The 20,875-nt window shown below is 44.3% G+C and overlaps 1 protein-coding gene across 5 annotated transcripts in view; it reads left to right on the forward strand.

Moving 5' to 3' along the window:
• The first annotated feature begins 4,157 nt into the window (after window positions 1–4,157).
• The window catches only part of DAG1 (dystroglycan 1), a 58,020-nt gene continuing 41,302 nt past the window's right edge, over window positions 4,158–20,875 (forward strand). Inside the window, exons 1-2 of one of the 5 annotated variants that reach the window (XM_085899079.1) lie at window positions 4,158–4,476; window positions 5,401–5,628. The gene's annotated coding sequence lies outside the window, so the exon portion shown is untranslated. Of the gene's footprint in view, window positions 4,477–5,400; window positions 5,629–5,692; window positions 5,729–20,875 lie in introns of those variants that run through there. The other 4 variants (XM_085899080.1, XM_085899078.1, XM_085899077.1 and 1 more) reach the window with 4 other exon arrangements.

Below are 20,875 nucleotides of genomic sequence, written 5' to 3' on the forward strand. Positions count from 1 at the left end.
AAATCTCCATCTTGCAGTTGTATCTATTCGCTTTTCAACCCAAATCTCCATATAATAATTATATCTATCCTCTTTTCAACCCAAATCTACAGCTAATAATTATATCTATCCTTTTTTCAACCCAAATCAACATCTAATAATTATATCTATTCTCTTTTCAATCCAAATCTCCATATAATAATTATATCTATCCTCTTTTCAACCCAAATCTACAGCTAATAATTATATCTATTCTCTTTTCAATCCAAATCTCCATCTTACAATTATATCGATTCGCTTTTCAACCCAAATCTCCATATAATAATTATATCTATCCTCTTTTCAATCCAAATCTCCATCTTACAATTATATCTATTCGCTTTTCAACCCAAATCTACATCTAATAATTAATTATATCTATCCTCTTTTCAATCCAAATCTACATCTAATAATTATATCTATCCTCTTTTCAATCCAAATCTACATCTAATAATTATATATATCCTCTTTTCAATCCAAATCTACATCTAATATTTATATCTATCCTCTTTTCAATCCAAATCTACATCTAATAATTATATCTATCCTCTTTTCAATCCAAATCTGCATCTAATAATTATATCTATCCTCTTTTCAATCCAAATCTACATCTAATAATTATATCTATCCTCTTTTCAATCCAAATCTACATCTAATACTTTTATCTATCCTCTTTTCAATCCAAATCTCCATCTTACAGTTATATCTATTCGCTTTTCAACCCAAATCTCCATATAATAATTATATCTATCCTCTTTTCAACCCAAATCTACATCTAATAATTATATATATCCTCTTTTAAATCCAAATCTCCATCTTACAATTATATCTATTCGCTTTTCAACCCAAATCTACATCTAATAATTATATCTATCCTCTTTTCAATCCAAATCTACATCTAATAATTATATCTATCCTCCTTTCAATCCAAATCTCCATCTAATAATTATATCTATCCTGTTTTAAATCCAAATCTTCATCTAATAATTATATCTATCCTCTTTTCAACCCAAATCTCCATATAACAATTATATCTATCCTCTTTTCAATCCAAATCTCCATCTTACAATTATATCTATTCGCTTTTAAACCCAAATCTACATCTAATAATTAATTATATCTATCCTCTTTTCAATCCAAATCTACATCTAATAATTATATCTATCCTCCTTTCAATCCAAATCTCCATCTAATAATTATATCTATCCTCTTTTAAATCCAAATCTTCATCTAATAATTATATCTATCCTCTTTTCAATGCAAATCTCCATCTTACAATTATAACTATTCGCTTTTCAACCCAAATCTACATCTAATAATTATATCTATCCTCTTTTCAATCCAAATGTACATCTAATAATTATATCTATCCTCCTTTCAATCCAAATCTCCATCTAATAATTATATCTATCCTCTTTTAAATCCAAATCTTCATCTAATAATTATATCTATCCTCTTTTCAATCCAAATCTACATCTAATAATTATATCTATCCTCTTTTCAATCCAAATCTACATCTAATAATTATATCTATCCTCTTTTAAATCCAAATCTTCATCTAATAATTATATCTATCCTCTTTTAAATTGGGCCCTGGCCACCACTCGACCTGACCGTCATGGACGGAAGTGGCCTTATTTTACATCCGGCAAGACATGTCCAAACTGCGGAATCGTCTCGCTCTGAACCCTGCGATATGAAACGCCTTGCATCAAAATCCCGGTCCGTGCTCCAGCGACTGGCTGAGGGCCGCGCCAGCCCCGCATGCCTGCTTGGGCACCCCCGGCGTGCCGCGGTTGGCGCTGATTAATGTACTTGCTTTGTCCATATGCCATATAGCCCTAGCGATCCGGGCCATAGAGCACGCTTCCGCTTGGTAGCAGCTGCATCAAGGCAGAGGTGCGGGAGGATGTCCGCTGTCTGCGGGAGACATCCGTGGTGGTGAGTGAAGACCGATGGTAAGACGCCGTTGTGAACCAGCGCACAGACCTGAATGAAGATGTGTGCTATTTGTGCCCCGTTGTGTACGATGATAAATTATCACGGGACTGCGCACTGGTCCGCCATTGAGCATGCGGTTATCTATCCCGGTGTCAATCTTCTCAGGGGGTGGTGTGTGCAGGGCCAGCCCTGATCTGTGTCATGAATTGAAGGAAAGGATTGGATATAATTATTAGATGTAGATTTGGATTGAAAAGAGGATAGATATAATTATTAGATGGAGATTTGGATCGAAAAGAGGATAGATATAGGTATTAGATGCAGAAATGGGTTGAAAAGAACGCTCCGCGTGCGTCCTGCATGGTGGGTGCGAGGTTGTTTATTGTTTGCGAAAACGCATTCTTCGAGAGTAGGGCGTGGCTGCAGTTTTTACAGGTGGCTGTCTGAGTGCAGTGCCTGCTTTGATTTATATCAGGAAGAAGAGGAAAAGAGTAGGAATGAAGATAGAGATATAATCAGACCTAACTATAAGATCCACACAATGCACTTCGGCCCGTTTGACCCTTTGCACACGAGGGAAAGGTCTAACTGTACGTATATTAATGAAATAACTGTCTTGGGATCACTGTATGATGGATGCCATTGCTTTAGAGGGATGCAGTTTCCAGAACCACAACAATATCATGCCAAGGTCTTTTTATTCTTTCCCTCCTTAACTTCCATCTGCCCTGAATCATCTGACATAGAGTAAGTGTATTTCTGATTTTTCCTCCCACAGTTGACTACTTTACATTTCTCTTCATTGAATGGTAATTGCCACTTCTTGGAGTCTAGAATCCCATCTCGATGTCTAGAATCCAGACCATTCAGTGACAGCATGCAAGTCTCTCTGAAGGGCTTCAGTATCATCTTGACAGTCAACAACCCTCTATAACTTAGTATAATCAGCAAAGAGCTTCAGATTTGATTTAACATCCTATGGGAGATCGTTGATGAAGAGGATGAACAATACTGGTCCCAGTCCACATCCTTGTGGAATGCTGCTCACAACATCCAACCGGTAAGAGAACTTTCCTCTCACTTGAACATTTTGTGATCATCCTGTCAAGTATCGGCATCTCGAGGAGATGGGGATGGGCCAGGCACCTGCCTGGGGGATGGCCAGACAGAGGCCCCTGGAGTACCGGCGGGAAGTGGACGCAGCGACGTGCTGCTCCGGCGCATGCTCCCACACCTGACCTGACCTCACTAGTCAAGTACTCCTCTATCAAATTTAGTGGACATCCTTCAATTACATACGACTCAAGCTTGCGAAGAAGGCGGTGGTGTGGCACACTGTTGAAAGCCTTTCGATAATCTAAGTCCATGCAGTCAATATTGTGTTTTCCGTCAAGATGTGTCCATGACTCAAGAACCTCCAGTAGTTTGGGTTACACTAGATCTTCCACTGCGAAATCCATGCTGCTCTGTACTGAGTAAGCCGTATTCGTCCACATGTTTTATCAGGGGTTTTCTAATGATCTTCTCCTTCAACTCACACACCACGGAGGTCAAACTTCCCGGTCTGAAGTTAGCAGGAATTAGACTTCTTTCCCTTCTTGAAAATTGGCACTACAGTAGCTCGTTTCCATGACTTTGGTACACTGCCCCCCCTCAAGAGTTTGGTGAAGATCTTCCCAAGAGGTTCACAAATTTCTTCATGGGTTTCTCCTAAAACACCTGAGTGTGTCCCATCTGGTCCTGGAGACCTGTTTGATGTCCATGTGTGCGAGAAGGCAGTCTTTGGCTTGTGTAGTACATGTACATGCTACATCAGATATGGTGGCCTGTGATCTCAATTCCTGACTGGGCATTGTTGACACGTCCTTTTGTGAATAAACACTCCTAAAGTATACATTGAGAGTTTCTGCCTTCTCTGCGTCATTCCTTGCCCGGTCTCCAAAATCTGGCACACACTGTGCATACTATGTTCTTGTCTGGTTTATGTCGGCCATGGCGGTATAGTTCGCGATGGTGCTCTTTAACCGAGATTTATCGTTTACACAGTTTGAATTATTATTATTTGTACCTCGTGTATAATGGTAATAGGTTTAATGCTCAACGTACATTTGGTGTGATATTAAAAAAAAAACATCACAAAAAACTATACATTGGGGTTGGGGGCGATGGTTCTGCGTTGTGTCCTTATGGGGGAGCTCGGGAGGGAAGTGTAGTGTCCTTATATGAAAAAGAGAAAGAAGAGGAGGAGGAGGAGGAGGAGGCAGCGACAGAGGTGGAGGTAAAGGATGCAGCGGTTGAGGTAGCGGTGAAGGAGGCGATGGCAGGGGTTGTGGTGAAGGAAGAGACGTCAGAGGTAAAGGATGTAAAAGGAGGAGGTAAATGAGGAAGAGAAAGAATAATCCTCGAGTGAGCTGGTGGGCTTCAACCGAGACCCCTGGAACCGCCGCCATTGCATCGATGGAGCTCAGGCGGCTGGAGGGCTGTGCGCTGCTTGCATTGCTGTGATCGCGTTTACACGTAAGTTTCACATTTACATGGGAGCGCAGCGTGTGCCATGGAGACGTGCGCTCAGTGAACTGTTGATGAATCGCAGGTGTGTGTGTGTGTGTGTGTGTGTGTGTGTGTGTGTGTGTGTGTGTGTGTGTGTGTGTGTGTGTGTGTGTGTGTGTGTGTGTGTATATATGTGTGTGTGTGAGAGTATATATGTGTGTGTGTGTGAGTATATATGTGTGTGTGTGTGAGTATATGTGTGTGTGTGTGTGTGTGTGTGTGTGTGTGTGTGTGTGTGTGTGTATATGTGTGTGTGTGTGTATATATGTGTGTGTGTGAGTATATATGTGTGTGTGTGAGAGTATATATGTGTGTGTGTGTGTGTGTGTGTGTGTGTGTGTGTGTGTGTGAGAGTATATATGTGTGTGTGTGTGTGTGTGTGTGTGTGTGTGTGTGTGTGTGTGTGTGTGAGAGTATATATGTGTGTGTGTGTGTGTGTGTGTGTGTGTGTGTGTGAGAGTATATATATATATATGTGTGTGTGAGAGTATATATGTGTGTGTGTGTGTGTGTGTGTGTGTGTGTGTGAGAGTATATATGTGTGTGTGTGTGTGTGTGTGTGAGAGTATATATATATGTGTGTGTGTGTGTGTGAGAGTATATATATATGTGTGTGTGTGTGTGTGAGAGTATATATATATATGTGTGTGTGTGTGTGTGTGAGAGTATATATGTGTGTGTGAATATATATATATATATATATTTGTGTGTGTTGGCAGGGGGAGGTGACGTGGGTTCCGTTTGGCACATGAGTTGGGGTGGAGGGGGTGTCGGCAAGGGAGGGAGTGAGGGAGGTTGTAGGGATGTGAAGATGGGTAGGGGTCGTGTCGGAAGGGACGTGTGTCTGGTGGTGGTGGTGGTGGTGGTAGGCGGAGTTTGCTGTGTCGGCAGGATGAGCCTTGCGGGCTCGGGCCATGTAGGTTGACGTCGGGACGGGCACGAGTTGAGTGTTCTCCTGAGCCGGACGTCAAGGCAAACGAGTCCTCCCTCACTGGTTCCCTCCACGTCCCTGGGTACGAATCCGTTCATTGAGCCACTGCTCCTGGTTTGTTTGTTTCATTCATCACTTTGTGCTACTCATGAACACTCCACGTCCCTTCTCCTCAAATGGTAACACTGGTGAGCCACCCATGTGTATTATTTTTAGAAATCGGTGAAATCGTTTGGTTTGCTTTTACAAACAGCCTTATAACATCAGAGTGAAGGTGTTCCAGCCTCTGTAAGTGCTTGCTTTGATGATTTAGTGGTGTTATTGTAGTTTGTCATGTAAAAATGACAAACTTTTTAAAATAAACAAAAAGTTTTTACTTTGTTTTTTTTTTTTGAACTTTTGGAAGTTGCTCCAGTGCTTTGTTTTTATCATTGCACAGCATGACCTGAAGTTAGAGTTTTCTCAAATATGACATTTACACTCAAATCAATGAGCTTCAACGTCGATCTAAATGATCTTCATGAAAATACCCAAACTACCGTACTGTGTTGAGTGCTCGGCTTTGTTTTCTCTGTTGATCAATGTCGAAGGCTCTGGCAAGATCACCGAGGAAGTGATACCCGCTCGGCTTGGAGCCGTCTATTCTGGGTTCGAATCTCGACCCAGCTATAAACTGTCACCCTGGTGTTTCGTACGCACTGCATGCCGTCCCTCAGACGGATGTCGAGCCGTGGTGTTCCGTCTGCTTGCATTAGTTGCTGGACGTTGTCCTTGGTGGAAAAGTAGGCGAGTTATCGCCTGCACCTTCAATTGAACACCAGGTATAGACAGCCGGTGTGTGCGAGATGCGGGCGAAAAGTTTGCCAGGCCGTCCCCCAGAAGAAGATTGAAATCCTTTTGGTGGTAGTACTGGTGGTGGGTCGTTATTGTTTCGTATGCAGCCTTTGGCCTCTGGTTGCATCATTACTGGGAGCACACCTATGCCGCTGATTCAGTCCCCCCCCCCCCGTTTCCAGTAAGCTGGTACTCCATTTTGCTCACCCCGGAAGGATGACGGGCTGAGTCAACCCACCTGGTGGATTTAACAGTACGACAGGGGCTCGCACTAAAAGACCCTCGGGTTTTGAGGCAGCGACCTTAACCGTTAAGCCAACACCAGGATTTATGGTGATAGTGGTAGTGCTTTTCCTTCCTTCCTTTCTTTCTTTTTTTTTTTCAATCTTACTTTGAAGCTGTTTTCACATTCGATGATAACAAAGATTGCTTTGTATGTCGTTGGGTTTTTTTCTTCTTCTTCTTCCTTTCTCCCCCCCCCCCCTCCCCCTGAAAATCATCTTCTCTTTTTCTTTCTTCAAAGTTATGATAATGACAGATTCTGCAAAATGATTAATGTAGCAAAACGTTCTGTTTCCAAAGCGATGCGTTTGTTTAATGCACTACTTCAAAATCACTGCACGTCTCTTTTTGTTTTGCTTCGTCTCCTGTGCAACATTTTCTCCACCTTCTTCAGATGAGAACTTGAAGTCACTTGTTTTTAAGTATGTGGTAACCTGGGAGCCAATGGCTTGGTGTGGCTTTGATGTGTGTGTGTGTGTGTGTGTGTGTGTGTGTGTGTGTGTGTGTGTGTGTGTGTGTGTTTTTTTACATATATATGCGTGTGTCCGTATCTCGCGTGATTGTGACGGATGATTGTTCAACACAAGTCCAGAAGACCAGCTTTGTGGTTGGTGTCGTTCTTGACTTGAAAGACCGGTTCTTGACTTACATATGCAGTTGCAGGTCTGGATACTGCCAGGAGGAACTGAGGCACGAGCTTTGTGGCATGCTTACTTGTCCTGCAAAGATCTTGCTCTGTTCTCCAAACGTTATGATGTCGACATCTCCATTTAGAGTGGTGGTTTCCCATGTTTTGAGGTCCATCTTGCACGTGTTGTAGTTTACCTACAGGGTGTCTTTGTATCTGAGGATGGGTCATCGTATCGTGTGCATCTCTTGTTTTGTTTAAGCCTCCCCCTAATATAAAAGGAGGGGGCTTAGAGCTGTTGTGGGGTTTGTTTCTGCACTTGCCCCCAATTTTTAATGATAACTCAGAGTTTCTTCGACCCCCAAGGAGTACGAAAACCACCTATTATGTTTTTTGTTTTTCTTCCTTTTTTTCTGCCAATGTCTGAGCTGTATCTCGGAGCCGGGTGGGACTTTCGGAATTAAATTTTACATCAGGAATAGGAATACAAAATATGTGGGATCGACATTTTTTTTTTGATATTGACCTAATTTTAAGGTCATGACCTAAATAGACATTTAAACTTTATTTTTTTTTAACCATAATTTGACTAAGGTTTGCCCGATCATAAATTGTCCTCTTTAGATAGCCTAGATTAAGATGCATTTATGCTTGACTTGCATCATACCCTTTCAGGTTAAAGGTCAAGGTCAAATGGGAGTCTGAAAAAATTACATGCTTTTTGCCAATACAGAATCTCAAAGACCACTTGACCTTTCAAGATGTTCTTGCATCATAGTCGTGTACCTGCACTCAATAGTGTACCAGTTGTGTACCTGATATTTCATTCGTGTCTTTGACCTATGTTTTTCGGAATGTAACCGAATTAACAAAAAACATATTTTTGATCATAACTTGAATAATTTTCCTCTAATTTTCATGATTTTGAGTTTAGTGGATAGATTGTAGATGAGGACGTGTTTTCTTAATTTACACTCTATCCTTAAGGGTTGAAGGTCAAGGTCATATTGCGGTCAAAAAAAAAAATCCATCTTTGGATCGTGCCAGGGGGAGGCAATCACCTTGTGATCTCAGATAAGTCGTTTATTTATTTATTTTTCTACTCATGGTCAATGCTCATGGAAGGAAACATAATAGAAAGGGGGAAACACCCACAGCAGAGTCGTAGAGAGATTGAGTTGGAGGGTTTGTGGAAGGAGTGAACAAGCTGGCCTTGCGGGATGCATTGGCCCTGCGGCGGTGCGCCCGATGACGGTGGAAGTCGAAGTGAACAACACGCCGATCACGTTTCAGGTTGATACGGGAGCGGCGGTGTCAATCATCGGCGAACAGACCGCACGTAGACTAAATGACCTGAAGCTTATCAGGTCCGACCTCACACTGTTCACGTACACCCGCGAGAAGATAACGCCAGTCGCGATGGCAGACGTGTCTGTGCGGTACCAAGGCCAGGTCGCCACGCTTCCGTTGTACGTCGTGCGGGGGAGGGGTCCGTCTCTCCTCGGCCGAGACTGGCTGACCCGCATCAGGCTAGACTGGGCCGCCGTTCACCTTGTGCAACCCGTGCCGAGCCGATGGGAGGATCAGTTGGAGAAGATTCTGCAAAGACATCAAGGTTTGTTTTGCAACGACCTTTGGAAACTCAAGGGCATGGAGGCAAAGCTCTTCCTGAAGGAGGGGGTGGTTCCTCGTTTTTGTAAACCACAACCGGTGCCGTATGCCCTGCGGGACAAGGTCAAGGGTGAACTGGATAGGCTGGAGGCCTGTGGAGTGATCGAACGGGTGTCGTACTCAGATTGGGCCACCCCGGTCGTCACGGTGCTGAAACGGAATGGAGACGTCCGATTGTGCGGGGACTTCAAGTCCATGGTTAACCCAGGGCTCAGCGTGGAGCAATATTCACTGCCGTCAATCGATGAAATATATGCACGATTGGCGGGGAGTCAATACTTCACGAAGCTTGATCTGTGTGATGCATATTTTCACCTGCCAATGGATCCTGAGAGTAGCGACCTTTTGACAATCAACACGTGTCAAGGGCTCTATCGGTATACCCGACTCTGTTTTGGAATTGCCCCGGCCTTGTGGCAGAAAGCCATGGATCAGGTTTGCATTGGCCTGCCCGCTCAAACCTACCTGGACGATGTGCTCATTGTGGGGAAAACAGCGGACGAGCATCTTGCGAACATTGCCCAAGTGCTGACGAAGCCAGAAGCGTGTGGCCTGCGCTTGAACAGAGACAAGTGCGCGTTCTTCAAGCAGCGCTTGGAATACCTCGGGCACGTCATCATGCCAGAGGGGCTGTTGAAAGGCCCTCGGAAGGTGGAGGCGATTCAGCACATGCCACCGCCTCGCGACAAGACGCAGCTGCGCTCGTTCATTGGTATGGCCCAGTATTACCAGAGGTTCGTGCGCGGGCTCAGCTCTCAACTTGCGCCATTAACGCGGTTGCTCACGAAGGACGAGGGCTGGGCCTGGGGGCCTGCATACCAGGCGGCGTTCGACCGCGTCAAGCGGCTGCTCACAGAGGATACGGTCCTCGTGCACTACGAGCCTGCACGTCCGCTCTTATTGGCATGCGACAGCTCTGCATATGGCATCGGGGCAGTGCTCTACCACAGGATGGACGATGGTTCCGAGCGGCCTGTTTGTTTTGCATCCCGGACCCTGTCCGCAGCAGAGCGGGAATATGCCCAGATCGAGCGCGAGGCTCTCAGCCTCGTCTAGGGTGTGTGGAGGTTTCATCAATACCTGCTGGGGCGGTATTTCACTTTGCGGATGGATCACAAACCACTTCAATTCATCCTGAGACCCAAACGCGGGGTACCGGTGGTGGCGGCCGCGTGGATACAGCGGTGGTGTCTGTTTCTTGCTGCGTACAATTACGATATTCAGTTCCGGAGCACCGAGAAGCATGCTAACTGCGACGGGCTCTCGCGCTTGCCTTGCGCGGAGGGTCCAGCTGCGTCTGAGTCGGCCGACCGGGTTGATGTGTTCGCGCTGGGCCAGGTCCAAAGCGGGCCGATCACGGCCAAACTGATCACGGTGGAATCGGCTCATGATCCAGTGCTCGCCCGTGTCGTCCAGGCGATTTCTACGGGGAATTGGAGCGATCTACCTTCAACGCCGGCATTTCAGCCTTTCGCGTAGCGCGCATCGGAGCTTTCGTTGGTCCAACGGTGCGTTATGTGGGGAATGAGGGCGGTGATTCCACCGAAGTTCAGGCAGCGGTGTTTGGAAGAACTGCATGTCAGTCACCTTGGTGTCGTGAAGACCAAGAGTCTTGCTCGTAGCCTGTTGTGGTGGCCAGGGTTGGACAAAGACATTGAGCAGTTGGTTAAGCGTTGCACCACGTGTCAAATAGATGCTGATAACCCGCGTCGAGCTTCAGGACTATGGCCAATCCCAGACAGGGCCTGGCAGAGGGTCCATGTGGATTTTGCGGGGCCGGTTAATGGCAAAACGTTTTTGATTGTGATCGATGCATTCTCTAAATGGCCAGAGGTTGTAGTAATGCAGCATACATCAGCGAACATGACAGTAGAAAAACTGCAGACGATCTTTGCTAATAAAGGGTTACCCGAGGTTCTCGTCTTTGATAACGGTCCGCAGTTCATCGCAGGTGTATTTGATGAGTTTATGCGTCAAAATGGTATTCGACATCGAAGGTCCGCACCGTATCATCCTGCAACGAATGGGCAGTCGTTTGTTAAAATGTTGAAACGGGCTTTGCGCAGGGGGGTGTTGCACCTGTGCAGACGGTGGTCGATGTCTTTTTGCTTCATTACAGGAACGCGATTCTCCTGCCATTCGTCTCTATGGACGGTGGGCATTGCGGTCCAGGCTGGATTTGCTGCGACCTGGAGGGTCGGTGAGTGGGGCGGTGTCGCGCCCGACGCTGCTGCGCGGTTTTGATGTGGGACAGCGGGTAATGGTGCGCGATTATTTCCATGGGTCCAAATGGGTGCCGGCTGTGGTCTCTGTGGTACTGGGGCCGACGGATTGCATGGTGCGGACTGATGGTGGGGAGATGTGGAAGCGGCACGTGGACCAAATGCATGATCGCTGTTCAGCGTCACCCCCCCCCCCGTGCCGAGCGATGTGGGACCCCCACTTGTAATGTCGCCGTGGCCGGACGTGCCGATGCCCATGAAGTGTTCACCTGATTCAGTCCTGCCCGAGGACGACGAGCAAGCTTGTCGGCCGGGGGCGGTTGTTGTTGCGGATGGGGCGAGTCTGGTGAGGGTGTCGCCTCGACCAAGCCGGGAGGCGTCTGAGCCTGGGCCGTCTGGCGTCGCTGCCCGTCCGAGGTGGGTCAGGAGACAGCCGCGGTACTTGGATGATTTTGATTGTTGATTGGTTTCGGTTGGTCATGTTATAATTGTCATTTCATCATTAGAATTGTAATTTTACGGGGGGAGGAGTGTGCTGTATCACGTGATTGGGTTTTCGTATAACATGACTCGCCCGCTAGGGGTGGCAGTGATGTACATTCGGACGCGCAATAAAGCGGAGTTACTGCTACGCTCTCGGCCTCCCTGTTCCACTGCACCTCGGACGCCACACACACAAGCTGAATGAAACACAGCAAGAAGAGGAAGGGGGAAGTGGGAATGAAATGTGAAAGGAACAAATCAACGGACTATTAGTAAACGAAAGGTGATTGGGGCGGGGGACGAGAATCACAATAACTTGGAAAAGGGGAGTGCTTTGGAATAGGGCCATTTGGGGTACAATAGATCATGACTATGGATAGGGGTGACTTGCGGTGGTGGTGAACAACTTTGTTGATGCCTTTGAGGGAAGAATAGGACTGAACGGACTGGGGAAGTTTGTTCTACAGGCAAGAGAAAAGAGGAATAAATGAGTGCAGGTGAGCACTGAGCTTAGATCTTTGGGAGTTAACAAGAAGAGTCAGGGTGATTGGCAGACCGTGTGCACCCTGCAGAAACCTGTGAGGGACAGAGCCAAGAGAGGGCAGAGAGGATGCAAGAACAAAAAGGGGGCGGTAGAATACAGAGGCACCAACCTGTCTACGAGACAAAAGTGACATGCTTCGACACTCGGCTACGTCGTGAGGGATCCCAATGATTTTGAGGGCCGTGCTTTCCATGGCATCAAGGTGTGAAGCAGGGGTGCCACCTAAAGGGTAGAGGATTGCTTTGATGAAGGATACCCAGTCGGCTGCTGGCTTTGAAGGCCATGTTGGAATCCTAGGGTGATCTACTAACTTTTATCAATTTTTTTTTGAAGCTCACAGTTACTCCAGATGGATCTGTATTCTGCAAGAAGAAAATTGGGCTTTTAGTTTTATGAATGTGTCGAGGAATACGCGAGTCACCAACTGCATTTGATTGGTAAATGTGATGGATTAGCTAAGTCTCCAACACTTCATATTCGCTGCTCATTTATAGGTTCCTTTGAGTTGTGATCACAAGTTTTTGAAGATTCTGATCAATGTGAATTAAAGAATGTTAAATGACAAACTTGATTTCTTCCCACTCTAACTAAGCTGTATTAATAAGCATTATAATTGTAGAATGTGCGTGTGTTGCGTGTGTGTTGCTGCAGCCCGACACGAGACTTGGGCCATATAGAAAAATATTCTTAATGGTACAAAGGTAAAATTGACCACTATCAACTTTTCATTGAGTAGTTAGTTTGGCGAGCTGATTTGAAAAGTGAATCACGGATGCATTGAACAAATGTGGGGAAAAGCTGTCCGGTGTACTTTTATTTGGATTGTGGAAGATTTGGAGATGACAGACGAATAAAAAGCGTCTTTGTTTTCTTTTGTAACCAAACTGTTTTTGTAACTGCATTTTATTTTGCTTTCAGCTGTTACAGCAACATGCTCAAACCATTTTTGTGTGTGAATCCTTCAACTTTGCAAACTTCCTGAATTTTACTTTTTAAAAGCTTTTCCTGGATTTTGTTGCAACATTTCCCAAGCTGTATTTCACATGAAGGATTACATTTTCTGATTTTTTTTTTTTTTTTGGAAGCGCTGCAACACTCCATTGGCCCGTCCTCCTTGCAGCAGAGACAGATTTTTGCAATTGTGCCTGTCTGTCTGTCTCCAGGGGCTCAGCAATGACATTTTATCTGTGAAGCCTGGTTTTATGGATGCTTCTTTCAGTCTTACGCCTTCACAACCAAAGTCCGGAGGGATCATGATTTTGGGTTGTCCGTTTGTCTGTCCATCCCTCTGTGCGTCTGTCTGTTATTGATGTTTTGTTAAAATGATACCACGTGAACCACTGAAGATGCTTCAACCAAACTTGGCACAAATATCTTTCTTGCAAACATGAACTTATTACCACATCCCAATCCCATGTGCAGCGGGAGACGGGGTCTTGCAATCACTTGTCTGTGTGTTTGTCTCGGCCATAACTTTTTGACCATTCGAGCTTTGGTCATCAAATTTTCAACAAACCTTCATGACAATAGGAAGAAAACTAATTAATAATCTGGTCAAAATGTCAAACTCGCAGCAAGTACAAATGACCCTCATTGACCTGGCCACTGCTGTGCTACATGAGACTGCCAGGTTTATATAATCGCTTCAGTGTTTCTTTCTTTCTTTCTATTTTCCATCTGAGTTTCAGTGTGTCTGTCTTGGTCAGTGTTTCTCAACCGGGGTTCCCCGGAACCCTAAGGTTCCGCAAGAGGTCGCTAGGGGTTCCGCGAGAAACATTAATAAATAGGCTAATGTATTTTTGAGTCGTTTTTGTTTGATTTAATATTCGTAATTTTACTATACACGTACGGCATATTGCTGGAAACTCCTTGGTTATTATAATAGAGCCTTCAACCTCTTATTTGCAATTGTAACAACCATAGGGAATGTATTTAACGATGTCTATATGGCGCCAGTGTGAAACCGCCCTCACTGGTTAGTGGGACGTCTTGTACGCGGCGGATTCGTGTATCATTGAGTGACTGACTCAAGTACGGGACGCATACACGGTGTCCATCTATCTTCTCTGTGCTTCCTAGCGCGAAGTCTCTCTCTCTCAAGGTTAGTTCTTCTGTTTACCTTTATTGCTTCAGCTTTATTTGCTTAAGTTTTGTTTCTGAAGTTACATGAAGTGTTTTTTTTTTAATTTTTATTTTTTTTTTAATTAAAATTTTTTTTTTTTGTGAATTAAAACCTCGGTGTGAGGTCTCATAAACGAGCAGGATTTTTTTTTTTCATTGCCAATAAATTTGACAAAAAGGGGGTCATTTATTTCCTCAAACCAGGTATCCGAAAAAAAAAAAAATATTATATTTACCATGTGAACTACGATAAAAATATAAAAGAGCTAGATATTAATAATGGTATATAATAATTTTTTATGCAGGGGTTCCCTGAGACATGAAAACTATTTCAAGGGTAAAAAGGTTGAGAAACGCTGGTCTCGGTCATAAAAATTAATTTTACTATTTGAGCTTTTGTCATCAAATTCTCAACAAATTGTCATCAAATTCTTCATCATGAGAATGGAGAAAAATAATTAATAAAATTTACATTTTGTAATAATTCCTTTTACCTCTGCCACCGAAGGTGGACGGAGGTGATGTTTTCACTCATGTCTGTTTGTTAGCTGGAGATATCAAAAATGTATGGATGGATTCGGACAACTTTGTGAGCAGGTTGGGTATGTGACAAGGATAAATCGATTCGATTTTTGGTGAATATCTGGATCCGAGAATATTTTAAGTGATTCTTCACCATTGAGTCAGGTCAGGTCAGATCAGATATGGGAGCATGTGCCAGAGAAGTGCATCGCTGCATCCACTTTCTGCCTGTACTCCAGGGGCCTCTGTCTGGCCATCCCCCAGGCAGATGCCTGGCCCATCCCCATCTCCTTAAGATGCTGATCAACTTGCTGCAACCCCGAGGAACGTGGTTGGCCCATTGGCCTCTTCTCACGAGGCTCCTTCCCTGAGAGAATCTAGTGAGCAGGATCAGCATCAGGAAAACAAACCACATGCCCTGATGCTCATGGACTATGCAGGTAACAAATCTCATTTGAGTCTTAGCAACCGCTCGTTGGACACAGTCTGACCAGCGATAGCCAAGGATTCTCCGAAGAGACCTGGTACCAAAGGAATCAAGTCCCCATCTCAGATCCCTGGTCAGAGTCCAAGTCTCACATCCATAGAGCAAGACTGGAAGCACCAAGGACCTGAAGATTCGGACTTTCGTCCTCCCGCACAGGTCCCGGCAGAACCATACCACATGATCCAGTGAATCCATGACTCCTCAGGCCCAACCCAAATGTCCATTGACCTCTGGCTCATAGCCAGCAGAGACATGATTATCACTGCCAAGGTAAATGAATCTCTCCGTGACCTCAACATACTCACCACAAACAGGTACAGACATGACAGCAGCATCAAAGATGTCATTGAAAGCCGGGATCTTAGTTTTGACCCAGGAAACCCGTAATCCCAGTGGCTCTGACTCCTCACTCAGCACCTCCAGGGCCCCCAAAAGGATATCCAGAGTCTCCGCAAAGATGACTGCATCATCTGCGAAATCAAGGTCAGAGATCTTGACATTCCCAAACGATGCACCGCAGCTTGATCTCTCAAACATCCTCCCCAGAATCCAGTCCATACAAGTGCCAAAAAGCGTGGGGGCCAGTACACACCCATGACAAACTCCAGTAACAACTGGAAATAAGTCAGAGATGGTATCACCACATCGCACAGCACTCTCAGTACCAGAGTATAGTTCAGAAATCAGATTGATCAGTTTTGGTGGCACCCCATGTAGACCAAAAATCCTCCAGAGGGCATCCCGATTCACTGAATCGAACACTTTACAGAGATCCACATGGGCTGCAAGCAGCACCTGACGAAACTCTCGTCTGTGTTTAGTGAGGACCCGAAGGGCAAGGACATGGTCAAGATTGACCATTTTGGTGTAAAGCCTGACTGCTCTGGGCACTGGTGCTTAAGCAAATTGTGGTGAACCCTATCAAGAATTAACTGACAAAGACCTTTCCTGGCACTGAGAGCATCGTCACCCCTCAGTAGTTGTTGCAGTCCTGGCGATCACCCTTCCCTTTCCAGAGAGGGACAAGAAGGCCACTCTTCCAGTCAGTTGGGATGATGCCTGTGTTCCAGGCAAAGCACAGAACTGCATGCAAAGACATGAGTACATCATTTCCATCAGCCTTGAGAAGTTCAGCATGGATGCCACAGATCCCCATGTCAACCGGTTCACCGCAACCTGTGTTTCCACAAACAAAGGTGGATCACAGTTGATTTGAGGGTCAGCAATAGGGATAGTTACACCCCTCACATCCAATTCGACAGCTGGCAATGAGGCATTGGCAAGTTTGCAACCATTGAGTGAGTGGGCTCAAATTATATTTTCATGATATCTCAAAAAGTTATGGACGGATTTGGACAAAATTCGGTGGCTGACTTGGTAGGTGATGAGTACAAGCCGATTAGATTTTGGTTCAGGTATAGATCCAGATCCGGCCTATCGGTGAGATACAAAACGTACAGTGTTCAGCCTGGCAGATGTATGTGCTCTACTAAGTGTCGTTCTCGTTAGCTGTTGGTTTCATCAGGTTTGGTTTGAGTATAAAGTGGACGTGAATGGGTTTTGCATTTGGGACGCTTTCTGTTTTGATCATGGCTTACAAAGCTATGCCATAGTGTTCTTTCCAGTGCTCAGTATTTGCATCATGTGCTTTTTCTTTTCCTGTTTCTTTTGTTTTATCCGCACTTTACTCTTCGCATACCGCACAGCCACATGGGACGTTTTAGGTATTGGAAGTGACTGGTAGCATCTTTTGCTGTGCACTCTATGCCTACGGCAATGAGGCATTGGCAAGTTTGCAACTTCTCTGTCAAAACCAGGCCAACGCAGAATGAAAGCCCAGCCCCCCTTGCTCGTCGAAGCCTGAGTCGAAATGTTAAAATGTGTATGCTGCGTTTAACAACATTCGTGCACCGTAAAGGCACGTATTGTTGACGGAACCGTACTATTGGCTTTGATTCCAGTTGCGTGACTTTTTGTGAACTCGTCACAAATTGCAGTTGTCATCCTGTCGGTTGCTTTTTTTTTGGGGTTAGTTGGAAATTTAGAAATCGTGCAGTTTATTTCCTGAGGTCTTGGCACTTAAGGATTATCGTGAAGATAAAATGTCATTTTGATTCATTTAGAAGTACACCGATTTAAGTTTTGGCATTTTTGTGTAATCGTTGGCATTTACAAGTTGTGTGTAAAAGCTGTTTAATAAGTGTTGTTTTAATTTCATTTTTCATCGTGGTCTGTCAACATGCTCGCTGGAGCCAAACTCCTGGATGACATTGTGCATGACAATGCGAAGTCCCATAAGTTTGTTGAGCTTAATTTTGGTTTGAGTTCTGGTTTGACACTGAGTGGAGATCGTTCAAGAATAATGTAGACATGCCACTAACTTGTGAGTAAAGAGGAGGCATTGGTTAGAACTGCTGCAATTAATAGAGTTGAAATTGTTGGGCGATTACAATAAATGTTAATAAAGCATCGCAGTTTATAAAAGCGATGAAGAGCGATCTCTTTTGTGAATGTTGCATTTGATTTGATCAAGTTGAGATGCAAAAAAAAAAATAAAGAAACAAGAAAAAGAACAATCAGAGATTGCAGACCCTCACCAAGACTGCTTTTGTGTACCGATGTGTTAAATAATTAATGAGATATAATTAAAACTACCACTTTATAACTGCTGACAGTGATGACTGGGTACCATGAAGTCCTGCTTTGATGCAACCCTGTTTTGTTTGGACACCTGACCCATGACTTATTATTATTCAATTGCCTTTAGAATGGGACAAGTCTGGAGACGGCGATGGTTCACGAGTAATGTACACGGTTCGCCTTTTTATCTTGCCAAAACGAAGTTTTGCAAGATATGTTAGTCAGCTTGTATGTTTTTTTTTGTTTGTTTGTCTGTAATCACGTATAAAAAATTCTGCAGAGCACAGTTATCATCGGAAATTTTTGTAACTTCGCATATCAGAGGCCTATAGAGGTCCCTTTCAGTGCACAAAATTTTGAAGGTCAAGGTCACTTTGGCGCAAATCAGGGGAGTCGACGAAACCCTTATTTTTTGAGTAATTTTGATCGGATCGTCTTCAAACTTCATGGGAATATAGTTCATGGTCTGGCGCTCAGCTGATTAATTTTTGGTGGCGATTGGCCTTGACCTTCATGGTTAGCGCCTCAGGTCAAACATATTTCACCCCAAGGTCAAATTTTCAAGTTTTAGGAACCATATCGTGTAGTACCTCAAATTGAACACCTCGATGAGTGCTTTCTAGATATGTCAAGCTTGAGACATTATGACGTCATTTGGTGATGTTGAGGCAAAAGCATATTTTTCATGGTTGCTCTGTAGAACGATTCTCATCGGAATCTCTCGTAGGCAGATATTCCTCAAGGAGTCACTCCTGGTGAATAGCAGCTCTGTTCACCTCAGTGTGACCTTAAAGAAGTCACACGTGGTCACCTTTTGGCAAGATACGGGTCACCCTGCGGGTGACATTGGTTTATTTATTTTTTGACCTTTTGAGGGGACGCCACGGGCAAACTGGCGGGAATCGGGAAAAACGTAAATGATGAAAGTTGTAGTACTCTAAGAGCACTACTTGCATACCAACTTTCATTCGAAACAGTTGAAAACCCAAGGAGCTCGATGCCCAATTTATTGATTTTTTTTGACATTTTCTAAGTTCATGACCTTGTGACCTTGACCTTGGGATGAAAATGAAAAATCGAGCTCCGTGGGGCTATGCAGGTGCCATTGGGCTAACCAAATACCGAAACCCCAGCCAGATTCAACAAACCCTCTCGGAGAAGATGTAACTTGAAATCGGCTACCCCTTAAAAACGCGTTTTTTTGGCGCGGCTCCGCCCATAATGGGCGCAACACTTCCATTCTCAGGAAAACGCAACTAGATCATGATATAAACCACCCACCCAAATTTTATCAGGATCGGATCAAAACCCACGGAGCTATGCTCGGGACAGACAGACAGACAGACACACACCCATAACGAATATAGTGGTCACTTACTGACTCGTGGACCAATAAAAATGAATTCAATTCAAATCTAATGGAAGACCAAATGGGTACAGTACTGCATTGGAGTCATCAGAAAGAACCCAAACAAGGAAAAAGCAAAGATGAAGTCATCAGGAGGAACCTGGGTAGGATTTGCATTTCAGCTGCTCCTCTTTACCCTCAAACCCAACCAGGTTCAGACAAGTGAGCCTTTTTTAAAAAGAAGAAGAAAAAAGAACCCACATCAAACATTTTTTTAATATACAATATCAAGGCTCGTATAAGAGCTAACACACATAACGTATAACGAGGGGCGGGAGAGGGAAGCACAAAACAGTGGGGAACAGAGACATAGGATATCTGTGGAAGGAAGAGGGACGGGGTAAACAAGATGGACACTACAGGGACTTTCAGGAAGGAAAGCAGGGAATTTGAAGGTGTGTTTGGGGTGGATTAACGGGGGCAGAAAAGATCATGGTTTTGGATGGGGGAAGATAAGAGATGGTGGTGAACAGCTGTTTGGAAGACCTGGAGGGAAGAGTGTGGGAGAAAAATAAATAATTCTGGCTGCCAGACCATGCGTCCGATCAAGTTAAAATTTAAAACATGCTTCCTCATCGCTAGATCATAAATGTGAAGTTTCACTTCAATTGAATAAGCGGTTCCGGAGAAAACAATATTTTAATTTTTCTTCCATCCAATATGGCTGCCAAACCATGTGACCTTTGAATTATTTCATAACAAACTTGTACTCCCATGGCTTGGGGAACATTTGAGTGAAATTTCCCTCGATCTGTCCAGCCGTTCTGGAGAAGAAGGTTTTCATGAGTTTTAGGGAAAAATCCAATGTGGCTGGCAAACCTTGTGACCTATGATGTCACGTGTGTGAACCTTTTGTTCCTCATGGATAGGTGGTCATATGTGTAACGTTTTGCCTTGATTTTTTATACTGATCAGATGTCATGTTCTACATTTGCAATTATCACGAAGGAACCTATGATGCCATAAAAAAATCACATCATATATTCCCCCATGAGGAGTACTTGCCCTTTGCCAAGTTTCAGTTTTTTTTCCTTCGTGCTGTTTCAGAGATAGAGGTCAAAAGTTTTTCCATTTTTTTCAACATGGCTGCCACACCATGTGACCTATGACATCATAATTATCAATAAAACATTCCACTTGAGTAGTCGCTCCTATGGTGAAAATTTCGTCTCGATCCAACAAGCGGTTATGGAGAAAAACATGAAAGTTCTGTGTGGACAAAAACCAAACAAGAAAAACAGACCCAAATGCAATACCCTCTCCTTCGACGAGGGTAACAAGATTCCTTTGAAATACACTTGAGAAAAGAGTTGACATAAAATGGGATGATTTTATATGACATTAAGATATCAGAGGCAAGTTCCAGTGAGGGTGAGAATTACATAAATCTAGCTTGAAATGGTTTGGATATTGAAATAATGGAGTCAGTAAGATGAGGTCAAATAATATACCAAAGCAGCATGAGCAGTTGAAGGTCATACTTTGAGAGACCAAGGACAAGATGGAAGCAAACGGTGGAGAAGGATCAAATGGAAGAGGCTATCTATCCCAAGATAGGAAAATGTGGCTGCGATTCAGGCCTCGTACTGCTTG

The sequence above is a fragment of the Eptatretus burgeri genome, chromosome 10 (genome assembly GCF_056783735.1).
Source record: "Eptatretus burgeri isolate ZD-2024b chromosome 10, Ebu_testis_v1, whole genome shotgun sequence".
Lineage (NCBI taxonomy): Eukaryota > Metazoa > Chordata > Myxini > Myxiniformes > Myxinidae > Eptatretus > Eptatretus burgeri.